Source organism: Manis javanica, chromosome 11 (assembly GCF_040802235.1).
Source record: "Manis javanica isolate MJ-LG chromosome 11, MJ_LKY, whole genome shotgun sequence".
Lineage (NCBI taxonomy): Eukaryota > Metazoa > Chordata > Mammalia > Pholidota > Manidae > Manis > Manis javanica.
The window spans coordinates 73,531,253-73,544,111 of NC_133166.1; the positions used below are offsets into that span (position 1 = coordinate 73,531,253).

General features: G+C 41.3%; 1 long non-coding RNA gene across 1 annotated transcript in view; it reads left to right on the forward strand.

The window, feature by feature from the left end:
* LOC140844444 (uncharacterized) overlaps positions 1 to 10,603 on the forward strand; it is a 116,432-nt gene extending 105,829 nt beyond the window's left edge. The window contains exon 4 of the long non-coding RNA XR_012122755.1: positions 10,115 to 10,603. This is a non-coding gene — a long non-coding RNA (uncharacterized lncRNA). The remainder of the gene's footprint in view (positions 1 to 10,114) is intronic.
* Positions 10,604 to 12,859: the final 2,256 nt, after the last annotated feature.

The window sequence follows — 12,859 nt, forward strand, 5'->3', positions numbered from 1 at the left end:
ACAAAGAAAGTAACAAGAGATAAAGAAGGTCATTACATAATGATAAAGGGGTCAGTCCAACAAGAGGATATAACCATTATAAATATATATGCACCCAACACAGGAGCACTGACATATGTGAAGCAAATACTCACAGAATTAAAGGAGGAAACAGAATGCAATGCATTCATTTTAGGAGACTTCAACACACCACTCACTCCAAAGGACAGATCCACCAGACAGAAAATAAGTAAGGACACAGAGGCACTGAACAACACACTGGAACAGATGGATCTAACAGACATCTACAAAACTCTACACCCAAAGCAGCAGGATTTACATCTTCTCAGGGGCACATGGAACATTTTACAGAATAGACCACATAAGAGGACACAAAAAGAGCCTCAGTAAATTCAAACAGATTGAAATTCTACCAACCAAGAGAATTAAAGATGGCGGCATGAGAGGAGAGCCAGAGCCTTCCTCCTAAAACCGTACACAATTAGAAAATATAGTTGGTGGAACTAGTACTGAGAGAGCAACAGGAAAGAGGACTTCACCAGACAGCACACACCTGAAGAAAACAGCAGATCCCACCGAACAGGGTAACGTACCAGAGCCATGACCCAGAGGACCCAAGCCCTTCCCCAACCCCAGCTCAGCAGTGGGAGGAAGAGAAACGGAACAGGGAGGGAGTGGAAGACCTCTGACTGCTGAACACCAAGCTCCAGAGATCTGCTCTGGGAGCACAAACCTACATTTCATGGTGCTTTCTTTATACTCATGTGATTAGGAGGTTAGAAAGCTAATACAGGCAGAATTCCGGGAGTGAGACTCCAGTCGCTTGTGGAAACCAGGGATCCACCTCCAGCTGTTCTGGGACAAAAGCATATACCTCTGTGCTTGGCCCACTGGTTCAGGCAGTGGAGACAGGCACAGCAGCCAGGAAGTGGGAAACAGCTCTTTCCTCCCCCCAGACAATAATACTGCTCCACTGCAACCCCCAACATTGCTTCAGGGGCTGAGCAGCTCCAGAGACTACAGCTTCTGGACACTAGAGGGTGCCATATACAAACATGAAATGCCCAAGGAACCTGGTCCAGCATAAAATTATTAATACAACTCCCAAGAAAGATTTAAATGACATGCACCTCGTGACTCTTCCCGAAAGGGAGTTCAAAATAAAAATCATCAACATGCTAATGGAGGTATGGAAAAACATCCAAGAACTCAGGACTGAATTCAGGTGGGAGATCCAATTGTTGAAGAGCATAATGGAGGGTACAAAAAGCAGGTTAGATATGGTGGAGGAGATGATAAATGAAGTGGAAACTAGAGAAGAGGAATACAAAGAAGCTGAGGCACAGAGAGAAAAAATGATCTCTAAGAATGAAAGAATATTGAGAGAAGTGTGTGACCAATCCAAATGGAACAATATTTGCATTATAGGGATACCAGAAGAAGAAGAGAGAGAGAAAGGGATAGAAAGTGTCTTTGAGGAGGTAGTTGCTCAAAAATTCCCCAGTCTGGGGAAGGAGACAGTCTCTCAGGCCATGGAGACCCACAGATCTCCCAACACAAGGGACCCAAGGAAGACAACACCAAGACATATAGGAATAAAATTGGCAAAGATCAAGGATAAGGACAGACTATAAAAAGGAGCCAGAGAGAGAAATTAGATCACATACAAAGGAAAGCCCATCAAGTTAACATCAGACTTCTCAGCAGAAACCTTACAGGCCAGAAGGGAGTGGCATGATGTATTTAAAGCAATGAAGCAGAAGGGCCTGGAACCAAGACTACTTTATCTGGCATGATTATCATTTAAATTTGAAGGAGGGATTAAACAATTTCCAGATATGCAAAAGCTGAGAGAATTTACCTCCCACAAACCATCTCCACAGTCTATTTTGGAGGGACTGCTATAGATGGAAGTGTTCCTCAGGTAGAATAGCTGTCACCAGATGTAATAAAAGCACAGTAAAGAAAGTAGAACAGCTAATTCCTAAGCAAATGCAAAATTAAATTAATTATCTCCAAAGTCAATCAAGGGATAGACAAATACAGAATATGATACCTAATATATAAAGAATAGAGGAGGAAGAAAAAGGAGGAGTAAAAGAAAATAATCTTTAGTTTATGTTTGTAACAGCATATTAAGTAAGTTAAGTTAGACTCTTAGATAGTAAGGAAGTTAACCTTGAACGTTTGGTAACCACGCATCTAAAGCCTGCAATGTCAGTAAGTGCATACCTATCGATAATCACCCTAAATGTAAATGGACTGAATGCACCAATCAAAAGACAGAGTCACTGAATGGATAAAAAACAAGACCCATCTATATGCTGCTTACAAGAGACTCACCTTAAACCCAACGACATGCACAGACTTAAAGTCAAGGGACAGAAAAAGATATTTCATGCAAACAATAGGGAAAAAGAAGCAGGTGTTGCAATACTAGTATCAAACAAAATAGACTTCAAAACAAAGAAAGTAACAAGAGATAAAGAAGGACATTACATAATGATAAAGGGCTCAGTCCAACAAGAGGATATAACCATTATAAATATATATGCACACAATACAGGAGCACCAGCATAAGTGAAACAAATACTAACAGAAATAAAGGAGGAAATAGAATGCAATGCATTCATTTTAGGAGACTACAACACACCATCCACTCCAAAGGAAAGATCCACTATACAGTAAATAAGGAAGGACACAGAGGCACTGAACAACACAAAAGAAGAGATGGACCTAATACACATCTATAGAACTCCACACCCAAAAGCAACAGGATACATATTCTTCTCAAGTCCACATGGAACATTCTCGAGAATAGACCACATACTACACCACAAAAAGGGCCTCAGTAAATTCAAAAACCTTGAAATTCTACCAACCAACCTTTCAGATGACATAATGAACTTTTCAGACCATATCATAAAAGCCATATATGATAAACCCACAGCCAACATCATACTGAACAGCAAAAAGCTAAAAGGTTTTCCTCTGAGATAAGGAAAAAACAGGGATGCCCACTCTTCCCACTGTTATTCAACATAGTACTGGAGATCCTATCCATGGCAATTAGACAAAACAAATAAATACAAGGAATCCAAATTGGTAAAGAAGAAGACAGACTGTCACTATTTGCAGATGACATGATATTGTACATAAAAAACCCTAAAGACTCCACTCCAAAACTACTAGAACTGATATCTGCATTCAGCAAAGTTGCAGGATACAAAATTAATACACAGAAATCCATTGCTTTCCTATACACTAACAATGAACTACTAGAAAGAGAAATCAGAAAAACAATTCCATTCACAGTTGCATCAAAAAGAATAAAATACTTAGGAATAAACCTTACCAAGGAAGTATAAGACCTATACCCTGAGAACTATAAGACACTCAAGAGAAATTAAAGAGGACACTAACAAATGGAAACTTATCCCATGCTCTTGGCTAGAAAGAATTAATATCGTCAAAATGGCCATCCTGCCCAAAGCAATATACAGATTTGATGTAATCCCTATCAAATTACCAACAACATTCTTCAATGAACTAGAACAAATAGTTCAAAAATTCATTTGGAAACACCAAGGACCCCGAATAGCCAAAGCAATTCTGAGAGGGAAGAATAAAGTTGGCAGATCTCACTGCCCAACTTCAGGCTCTACTACAAAGCCACAGTAATCAAGACAGTTTGGTACTGGCACAAGAACAGAGTCACAGACCAGTGGAACAGAATAGAGACTCCAGATATTAACCCAAACATTTATGGTCAATTAATATATGATAAAGGAGCCATGGACATAGAATGGGGAAATGATAGTCTCTTCAAAAGATGGTGCTGGCAAAACTGGACAGCTACACATAAGAGAATGAAAGTGAATCACTGTCCAACCCCACACACAAAAGTAAATTCGAAATGGATCAAAGACCTGAATGTAAGTCATGAAACCATAAAACTGTTCGAAAAAAACTTAGGCAAAAATCTCTTGGACATAAACATGAGCAACTTCTTCATGAACATATCTCCCCGGGCAAGGGAAACAAAAGCAAAATTGAACAAGTGTGACTATATCAAGCTGAAAAGCTTCTGTACAGTAAAGGACACCATCAATAGAACAAAAAGGTACCCTAGATAAAGGGTTCACATCCAAAATATATAAAGAGCTCACGCACCTCAACAAACAAAAAGCAAATATATCCAATTAAAAAATGGGCAGAGGAGCTGAACAGACAGTTCTCCAGAGAAGAAATTCAGATGGCTAACAGACACATGAAAAGATGTTCCACATCACTTGTCATCAGAGAAATGCAAATTAAAACCATAATGAGATATCACCTCACACCAGTAAGGATCGCCACCATCCAAAACACAAACAACAACAAATGCTGGAGAGGTTGTGGAGAAAGAGGAACCCTCCTACACTGCTGGTGGCAATGCAAATTAGTTCAACCATTGTGCAAAGCAGTATGGAGGTTCCTCAAAAAGCTCAAAATAGAAATACCATTTGACCCTGGTGTAAGAAAAATTTTAGCTAAAATAAGCAGGCAAAGAGAGGCAACAAAGGGCCAGGTAGTTTATTTGAGTGCAACTCCTGGGTGATGTTCTGCAGTCTGGGTATTACAGGCCAGGGAAGTCACAGCCAGTCAGGGAGGTGGGGGCTTATAAGGGGTTAGGAGGGGGAGGAGTGGGCAAGCCATCCTAGGGGGTGTGGAGAGGTATGATATGCTAAAGGTGACATAATAGACAACTAGAACCTTTTTTTGTTCCAAGAGGGAGGAGGCTGACATACGGGTCTTAGTTGGCACATCAGAAGGATGGAATTCAGGAAGAGCTGTCCTCTTTCCATATAAGGCATGGACCTTGGGGTCTGGTGTGTTCTCCCCCTATGGCATCTCTCTGTTCTGTTTGCATGTCCTTGTTTTTCCTTCCTCCAGCCTAACATTCCAGCCTTTTGGTCATAATGGGCAATGAGTCGATCTGGCTACTTCTGGCTGAAAAGGGGCGTCATGGGGGTTTGAGGCTGGTATTAGGCCAAAGGAGGGGATTCAGTGGGAAGAGATGCATAACAGTGAAGTAACATCTGGTTGGTGGCAACCCGGGTCATCTGGGTTAGCCACTGTTGGAGGAACCTGGGGACACAAGGATCAACTAAGAGTAAACCACAAACTGTTATTAAGTGGTCCAGTACGGGCATTAGTCAGGCCATTATAGGGGACTGGAATTCTGGATCGAGTTTACATCTCAATGACTAGGATTGGGATTTAGTATAGATAAGAGTACATTATTGAAACAATACTTTTCTCTAAAATCACCCTCATTTTTGTTAGAAGTAGCCAGATTAAGAAAATAATTAACAGTTGGCTTGATTATTTGTATAAGTGCAGCAAGAAGAGCAATTGATTACATAGCCTCTTTTAAATATGCTTTGCTGGAACTTTTTATAAGGAATTTCAGATTGGACTTTTAAAGGCTTCTTGAGGCCAGAAAGCCAAGCCAGACTTGCCATCAGGTTGTGCCTGCAGTACCTGTATATTTGGGTGAATTCCTCTCTTCTCTGAAGTTCTCAAGACATTCTTGAGGTTCCTGCATCTGCCAGGCAGTGACCTTCTTTACTCACCTGGTAAGGCTGCTGGGAACTCTATAAGCAAGGTACTTTTAAGGGGCTTTGTTGGCTTTATAAAGTCAATCTTAGTTCTTTAAATCTATCTGTTCATATCTGAGTTTACACACGTGTCTCTTAGGTATGACGTTCCAGTCATAGCCTTGATAATATAACCAGTGTTTTTAATTGGTCCTCTTACAAGGAAAGTATATTCTTATTGATCTTGTGCAAATAAACATACTGCCATGAAATATAAAAATAGTCACTGAGAGTTTTTAAATTCTGGAGGGATGAGGTAGAGAGAAAGATAAAGTTTCAATTCTGCTTATAAAGGCAGTCATTTACTAAACTGTTGTCAGCTTAAGAGAAAAAGCTTAAAACACTTTATCAACAACATTTGAAACAAAAAGTCACAAAATCATCTTCCTTAGTTTCCTTAATCCTATGTAACTAATACCTGTTCTGCTGAAATCTAGTTCTTGACTAGCTTAAGAGTAATAAAACAGTGACTATAAATAATAAAAAACTTACAAATGCCAATGGTTAAAGATCTGATGAGAGCTTACTGTAAGACAGTTGACCTAAGAAAATTCTGATATTTCTGTAACACAAAACATTCAGTAACAAAGTTTAGCATTAATGTTTTTGACAGTGCTATCTAGGTAATTAAGCAGGTAATTATATATCAGATGAATAAGCTAAATTAGCCAAATACTTTCTCCAATGAGAAAAAGTTCCTCTGACATGTTCCAGGGGCCCTCTGGAAAATATCAGTTAACTACAACTAAAAGCACCATTTTGAATTTGATTTTTTTTTTTTTTGGAACTTGCTTAAATAGAATTATAGGGTGCCATGAAGCAATACTTATCCATTTAACCAGAATGACAACAAAATACCTCAAAGGCAAATAAAGAAGGTTACACAGTTGTTAGCAAACTTTAGTTTGAGTCTTTTTAATATTAAGATTTTATTTTCTTAAATACTCTGACAACTCATTTGAACTTTAAGCATGAGAAACTACTTTGATAAAACAATTAGAGAACTTTTTGCAATCTTTCAATATTAGGAGCAGACTAACAGTTAAGTAAACTTTGTCTTTTTAACTGAAAAAAAAAATTCTAATTTTGCTGTGTGCTTGATACCGAGACTCATTTGCTTTAATTTTATATAACATGACCATATTAAATTCTTCCACAAATGGTCTACAACCTTTTTACATTTAGATTTCTCTTTCTAAATAAACAGCTGTACTTTAGAATAAAGTTACTTTCTTTCATCAAAAGACACATTCTTTAGCATGCAGAAATGTTTTCCTTATTACTTTAAGTACTTTTAATTAGAACTTAAAATCATTCAGTACCTTAATTTTTATTGAACACTGAGAAGCAGGCTATTGTAAACTGTTACACTAGCATTCTTTAGATTGACAAATTTATGAACATTTTATAATTTCTGTAACTATGAGCTTTACAGCACAATCTCTCACTAAACATAAAGTATATCTTCTTAGCAAAACTTTAAGGTTTTAGGTTACCACAAAGATTCTCAGGCTTCAGGTAGGTATACACACTGTAACACACAATTAAAAAGGTGTTCACTTGCCACACTTATTTAGTTCACTCATTCGTAACAACTATGCTAGATTATTTACTGGTCCATCTAAATTACTGAATATTAGACAAAGCCAAACCTTTAAGCATTTTATTCTTAAAAGATTTAGCAGATAACATTGACTTAAATGACTTTAGGTAAACGTAGGCAGCTGATAACAACAAGGACATGCCTGCCTCAGCCAAACACAAATTAGTATTAATGCTTAACATTTTTTTTCAGATTTTCTGGAAGTTTTAGAATGCCCAATTTTCACAAGTGCCTGTTTTTAAAACAATTTTTATTAATACTATCCAGATGTAGGAAAATATTTTTCATCTATACACCTAGACTCACAAACATACAAACTGAGACACAATGACTACAGTCAGCAACACTTCTCACACAAAAACATATACACAGATAGACAAACCGATATAAAGACTTGAGTCACTGATATCCAATTGCCTTCCCTCTCTTCAGCTTCCTGACCGTGGCTTCTGGAACCAGAGGGTGGGAGGAGTGTGTTCTGGTGGGGGAAGAGGGCAGTGAAGGTGGAAGGAGAGGGGTTGGGGGTGGTGCAGCCACCAGAAGAGGAGAGCAGGACAATGGCATAGTTGAGAATGTAGGACTTTAAGATGGCGGTGACACGTGTGAAGACAAAGGACTTAAAGGTGGTGGTGGAGAGAGGGGGAGGGGATCGCGAGCTGAGGGAGGCAGGCAACTGAGGTTTTCTGGCGGATCTGAAAAGGAAGAACTGGGCAAAGTAAGAGGCTGAAAATTTTTAACTGGAGATCGGGCCAGGAGAACCTGAGTCATTGAACACTTAACATAAAGGTCTGGGCAGAAGTGCAAAGTCCAAGAAGCCTGCACATATGGGATTTCACTCTACTCTCTGCTCCAGTGGCAATAATTAATCAAGTTGGTGAGGAGGCTAAAATTGAAAGTTCCCTCAGGGGGCCAGTGAGATTGATTATCCAAGGGATACTGAGGCCCGGCCTTAGAGCAAAGAAAGACTAGCTTCTATCTGCGAACTTCCCAGGACAAATATAGAGTAGCCAAATTAGAAATGAGACACCATAACGCAGTCTGAGCCTCTGCTTTTGAGGGCTGATTCCCCATGTCTGTGTCACCCTTCCAACTAATCCCGCTGAGAGAAGTGCCCAGCATCCCAAGTGCACCAAGTCAGGGGAGACGTCCTGAGAGCCTGGGTGAGGGACGTCTCCCCCATCGCAGGGCCAGGGGCGGGCCGGATGCCTGCAGACATCCTGGGGCCTGGGGTAGTGACGTCTCCCATACTGCAGGGCCAGGGGCGGGACAGATGCCCACAGAGGGTGGGCCAAATGCCCAGGGGCTGAATCCCCCACCTGGATGTACATATGATTTCTAAGGGACCAGGTGAAATGGAGGTAGGGAGGGAAACAGACTGGGGGAAACTGAGGGACTCACCAGAAAATAGTCCATGCAGTGGAGAGCAGGCTGAGGTCCTGGGTTGGGGAAGGAGGGGGCGGGGCCACTGGTGGCCAGTCAGGGCCCTGCACTCACTCCTTCCTGGGATTTTGGCAGCAAATGTAAGATAAATTTTAGCTGAAATAAGCAGGCAAAGAGGCAACAAAGGGCCAGGTAGTTTATTTGAGTGCAACTCCTGGGTGATGTTCTGTGGTCTGGGTATTACAGACTGGGGAAGTCACACCCGGTCAGGGAGGTGGGGGTTTATAAGGGGTACGGAGGGGGAGGAGTGGGCAAGCCATCCTAAGGGGCTAAAGGTGACATAATAGACAGCTAGAAACGTTTTTCATTCCAAGAGGGAGGAGGCTGACATTTGGGTCTCAGTTGGCACATCAGAAGGATGGAATTCAGGAAGAGCTGTCGCCTTTCCATATAAGGCATGGAACTTGGGGTCTGGTCTGTTCTCCCCCTATGGCATCTCTCTATTCTGTTTGCATGCCCTTGTTTTTCCTTCCTCCAGCCTAACGCCAGGAATTCCACTTCTAGGAATTTACCCTAAGAATGCAGCACTCCAGTTTGAAAAAGTTAGGTGCACCCCAATGTTTATTGCAGCACTATTTACAATAGCCAAGAAATGGAAGCAACCTAAATGTCCATCAGTAGATGAATGGATGATGAAAGTGTGGTACATATACATAATGGAATATTAGTCAGCCATAAGAAAAAAACAGATCCTACCATTCGAACAAAATGGATGGAGCTAGAGGGTATTATGCTCAGTTAAGTGAGCCAGGTGGAGAAAGACAAGTATCAAATAATTTCACTCATATGTGGAGTATAAGAACAAAGAAAAACTGAAGGAACCAAAAAGTAGCAGAATCATAGAACCCAAGAATGGACTAATGGTTACCAAAGGGAAAGGGACTGGGCAGGACGGGTGGGAAGTGGGGGATAAGGGCAGGGAAAAAGTAAGGGGGCCTTACTTCTAGCATGTATAATGTGGGGGGGGCATAGGGAGTGCTGTGCAACACAGAGAAGACAAGTAGTGAGTCTACAGCATCTTACTATGCTGATGGACAGTGACTGTAATGGGGTTTGTGGAGGGGGGACTTGGTGAAGGGGGGAGTCTAGTAACCATAATGTTCTTCATGTAATTGTAGATTAATGATAATAAAATGAATTTTTTAAAAAAGAAAAAAAGGATACTATAGTTGCTTGCTACCTTAAGTCTTATTTGGAATAAGGCATGTTCTAAACAACAAACAAATTTAAAATACTAACTGTACATGGGCGAATTCTCCAAGTAGTCCACAGGGACACATCACCTTTCTGTCTTGGGTGAGCCAAGAGCAGGTTCTATCAGCCAGTGGAAGTTTGGTTCTGGGCTTAGGCAGCTGTTGAAATTGTTGTGTTTTCCCCTTACTATTGGGTTTTGGCTTACTTTTTCTTTGCTTTTTCTCTTTCTCTTCAGGAACCATTTCATGTTCCCTTCACGTGATCAAGAATTCCCCCAGTATCTTCAGAACTAGGTCGCTCTAGATTGGGTGTTTTGGCTGCCCTTGGTCCCAGCTTGCTGCTTTCTATTCTCAGCTAAGCTTTCTCAGTGGCCACATGATTAGGCTCCAGCTGCCCCACCAAAAATGGCTGATGTGCCAAGAGATGACAGCACAAATGGCATGAGCTGCCCAGAAGTTCAGTGGAGTCTGTTGCCCAGCAGAGTAGTCTCATCATTTTGAAATCCTCCCCAGCACTCATCTCCTCTTCCCCATCTCCAAGGGCCAAATTCTGAAGAAATCTCCTGTGGAGCAGGCAGGCTCCCAACAGGTGGACTTATTGAGGAGGGACTATGTCGTCATCATCATTTCCTGGGAGCCTGCCCATCTTAGAAGCTGAATAAAATAAATGAATGAATGAATGAATAAAAAATATAAATGAATAAATAAAAAATAAAAAAACTGAATGAGTAAAATAGTTAAAAGTGGTATCTGTTGGTCATAATGATAAATCAAATGTTATCATTTAATTCTCCTTTATTATCTATTTCAATCTCCCTCTCCCTTTTCATCTGCCTGTCCTTTCCTTTCCTTTGACCTTGATTAGAAGGATGGAGAGGGTCTGAATTTAAGGGACCCTCATTTGCAGCCCCTCTATAACCCAGAGCAAAGTATTTGTGAAGACAGTAAGAGTATAGGTCTTTAGGGAGGCCCTGTCTGTAGGACAAGGATGTGGTCCCTCTGTACAAACCCCTGATATGACATGGCCATGGTCTTACTGTTTCCTTAGAATTTCTGCAGGAGAGTCCAGCTGCTAGAGAGACTGAGCATTTTCCAGACAAGGACAGGCTAGTTGTTTAGTGGGGCCTAGTTTTGACACCCGCATTTATCTGCACCTCTCACCTCTACAACCTCTGAATTACCAAGTTATGTCTGTGGCTGCTGCTCATTCCTCCAGATGGACTGATTTAGACATAATTCCAGTTTCACCATTAGTAACAGTATCTACTTCCAGGGAAGACAGCTGTGCAGGAGGATTTGCTTAGCAAGGCTGATGGCTTCCTCACTTCCTTTATTCCTTCATGTTTCAAATTAGTTTATATTTTCATTACCATTTTTGTGCACATAGTTTAAATAGGCAAATACTGCTAAAAGGCTGGTTACAAAAATGTTTGCTGTTCCCTGCATCCTATTTCATTCCTGGGGGGGAGGGGGCAACAACTTTCAAACCTTCAAGATGCTGCTTTTGGTATTTATCCTCCTATCTCTGAGTAACATGTTTATACTCCTGGTATATATGGTATTTCTCTTTTAGACATTGTTGACCTCCCACCATGGGAGCTAAAGATTTGATTCTCTCTTGATGCTGCCCCCTCCCAGCCTGGTCAGGGCGATTCCGAGTTTTCATTCCTGTAACTGCAAGAGCTACTCAGACACCAGGTAGCACACTGGTCATTCACCCTTTCTTCCACAACTTTAAATTTTCCTGATGTTAATAACTGTATTTTTTAAATTGCTGTTTTTCCTTGGTTTGCTCTCTGTTACGATCAATCCCCTTCTCTCCACAATTACCCAAATCTTGCCATGCGCACCATCATCCCTACCCTCTTGAGGAATCTCCCCCGAGCCCTTCAGCCTGCTCTGCCTACCACACAGCTGTCTTCCCAGGATCTCTTTTCCATTATTCTGGGCACATCCTTTGCCTTCCTCTTGAGGTAGAACTTTTTTCCCTAAATTTCCTTTCCCTTCATCAACTCCTAGTTTGATGACATACATCCCGTAGCTTCCTGGGAAACTATATAGAAGGGAAATTTTTGAGACTGTTCTGAAAATATCTTAATTTTACCTTTAAACTTAATTAACATATGAGATATAATTTGGGGATGAGCATCATACTCCCTCAGAATTTTAAAAGCAATGCTCCATTTTCTTCTGTATTGCAGAATTCTGATCCCTGATTCTTAACAAATGGCCTCTTTCCTTTTTTTAAAACCTTTGATGACATTTCTTTGTCTCCAGTGTTCTGAAATGTCATGTTCTTATGCTGGGATTGGGAGGGGGGCAAGAGGTGATTGGGCTTCAGGTGGTGCCGGTGGAACCGAGGACCCTGAAGAGAAGCCGGAAGTTCGCCATCTTACTGGTGGCGGCCCTTCATTCCCCACTTTCTCCTCTATGGGATTGTGGACGTTGCTTTCTCTCTGACTGCTTCCTGCTGAATGGGGGCAGAGAAGGGAGTGAGGGCTTGAGGATTGGGAGGAAAGGGTTGATAGGACTCCCCACAGTAAGGATGAGTAGATGTGGACTTCTTCAGGTTGGAAATCAATGAAGGTTCCCTGTAACTATAGGTCGAGGACTTGTTGATTCTAATGGTGGTGCCAGGAGGATACGGGTGCCAGAAGCCAGGCATCTGTGGCCATTGTTTCTAGGAACAGTTTCCAGCGGAGAGAGGGGTCCATCTCAGCGTATGGTGAGGAGGTTACGTGAGGGTGAGGGATCTTCGGTGGCCAGAAGGTGGTAGTTCCTGAGTAAAAGCTGGTTGAAAGTTTGATTAGAGATTTTTCAGACTTGGGATTTGATGAACTTTATTATACAGGGTAAGAAGAGACAGGCGAGAAGAATGATTATTATGGGGCCTGCAATGGGCCAGACCAAGGTAAGGAGGGGGTTTGTTAGTATTGAAGAGAATGGGTTGGAATTGGAAGCAGAGTGGAGACTGGAGGCAA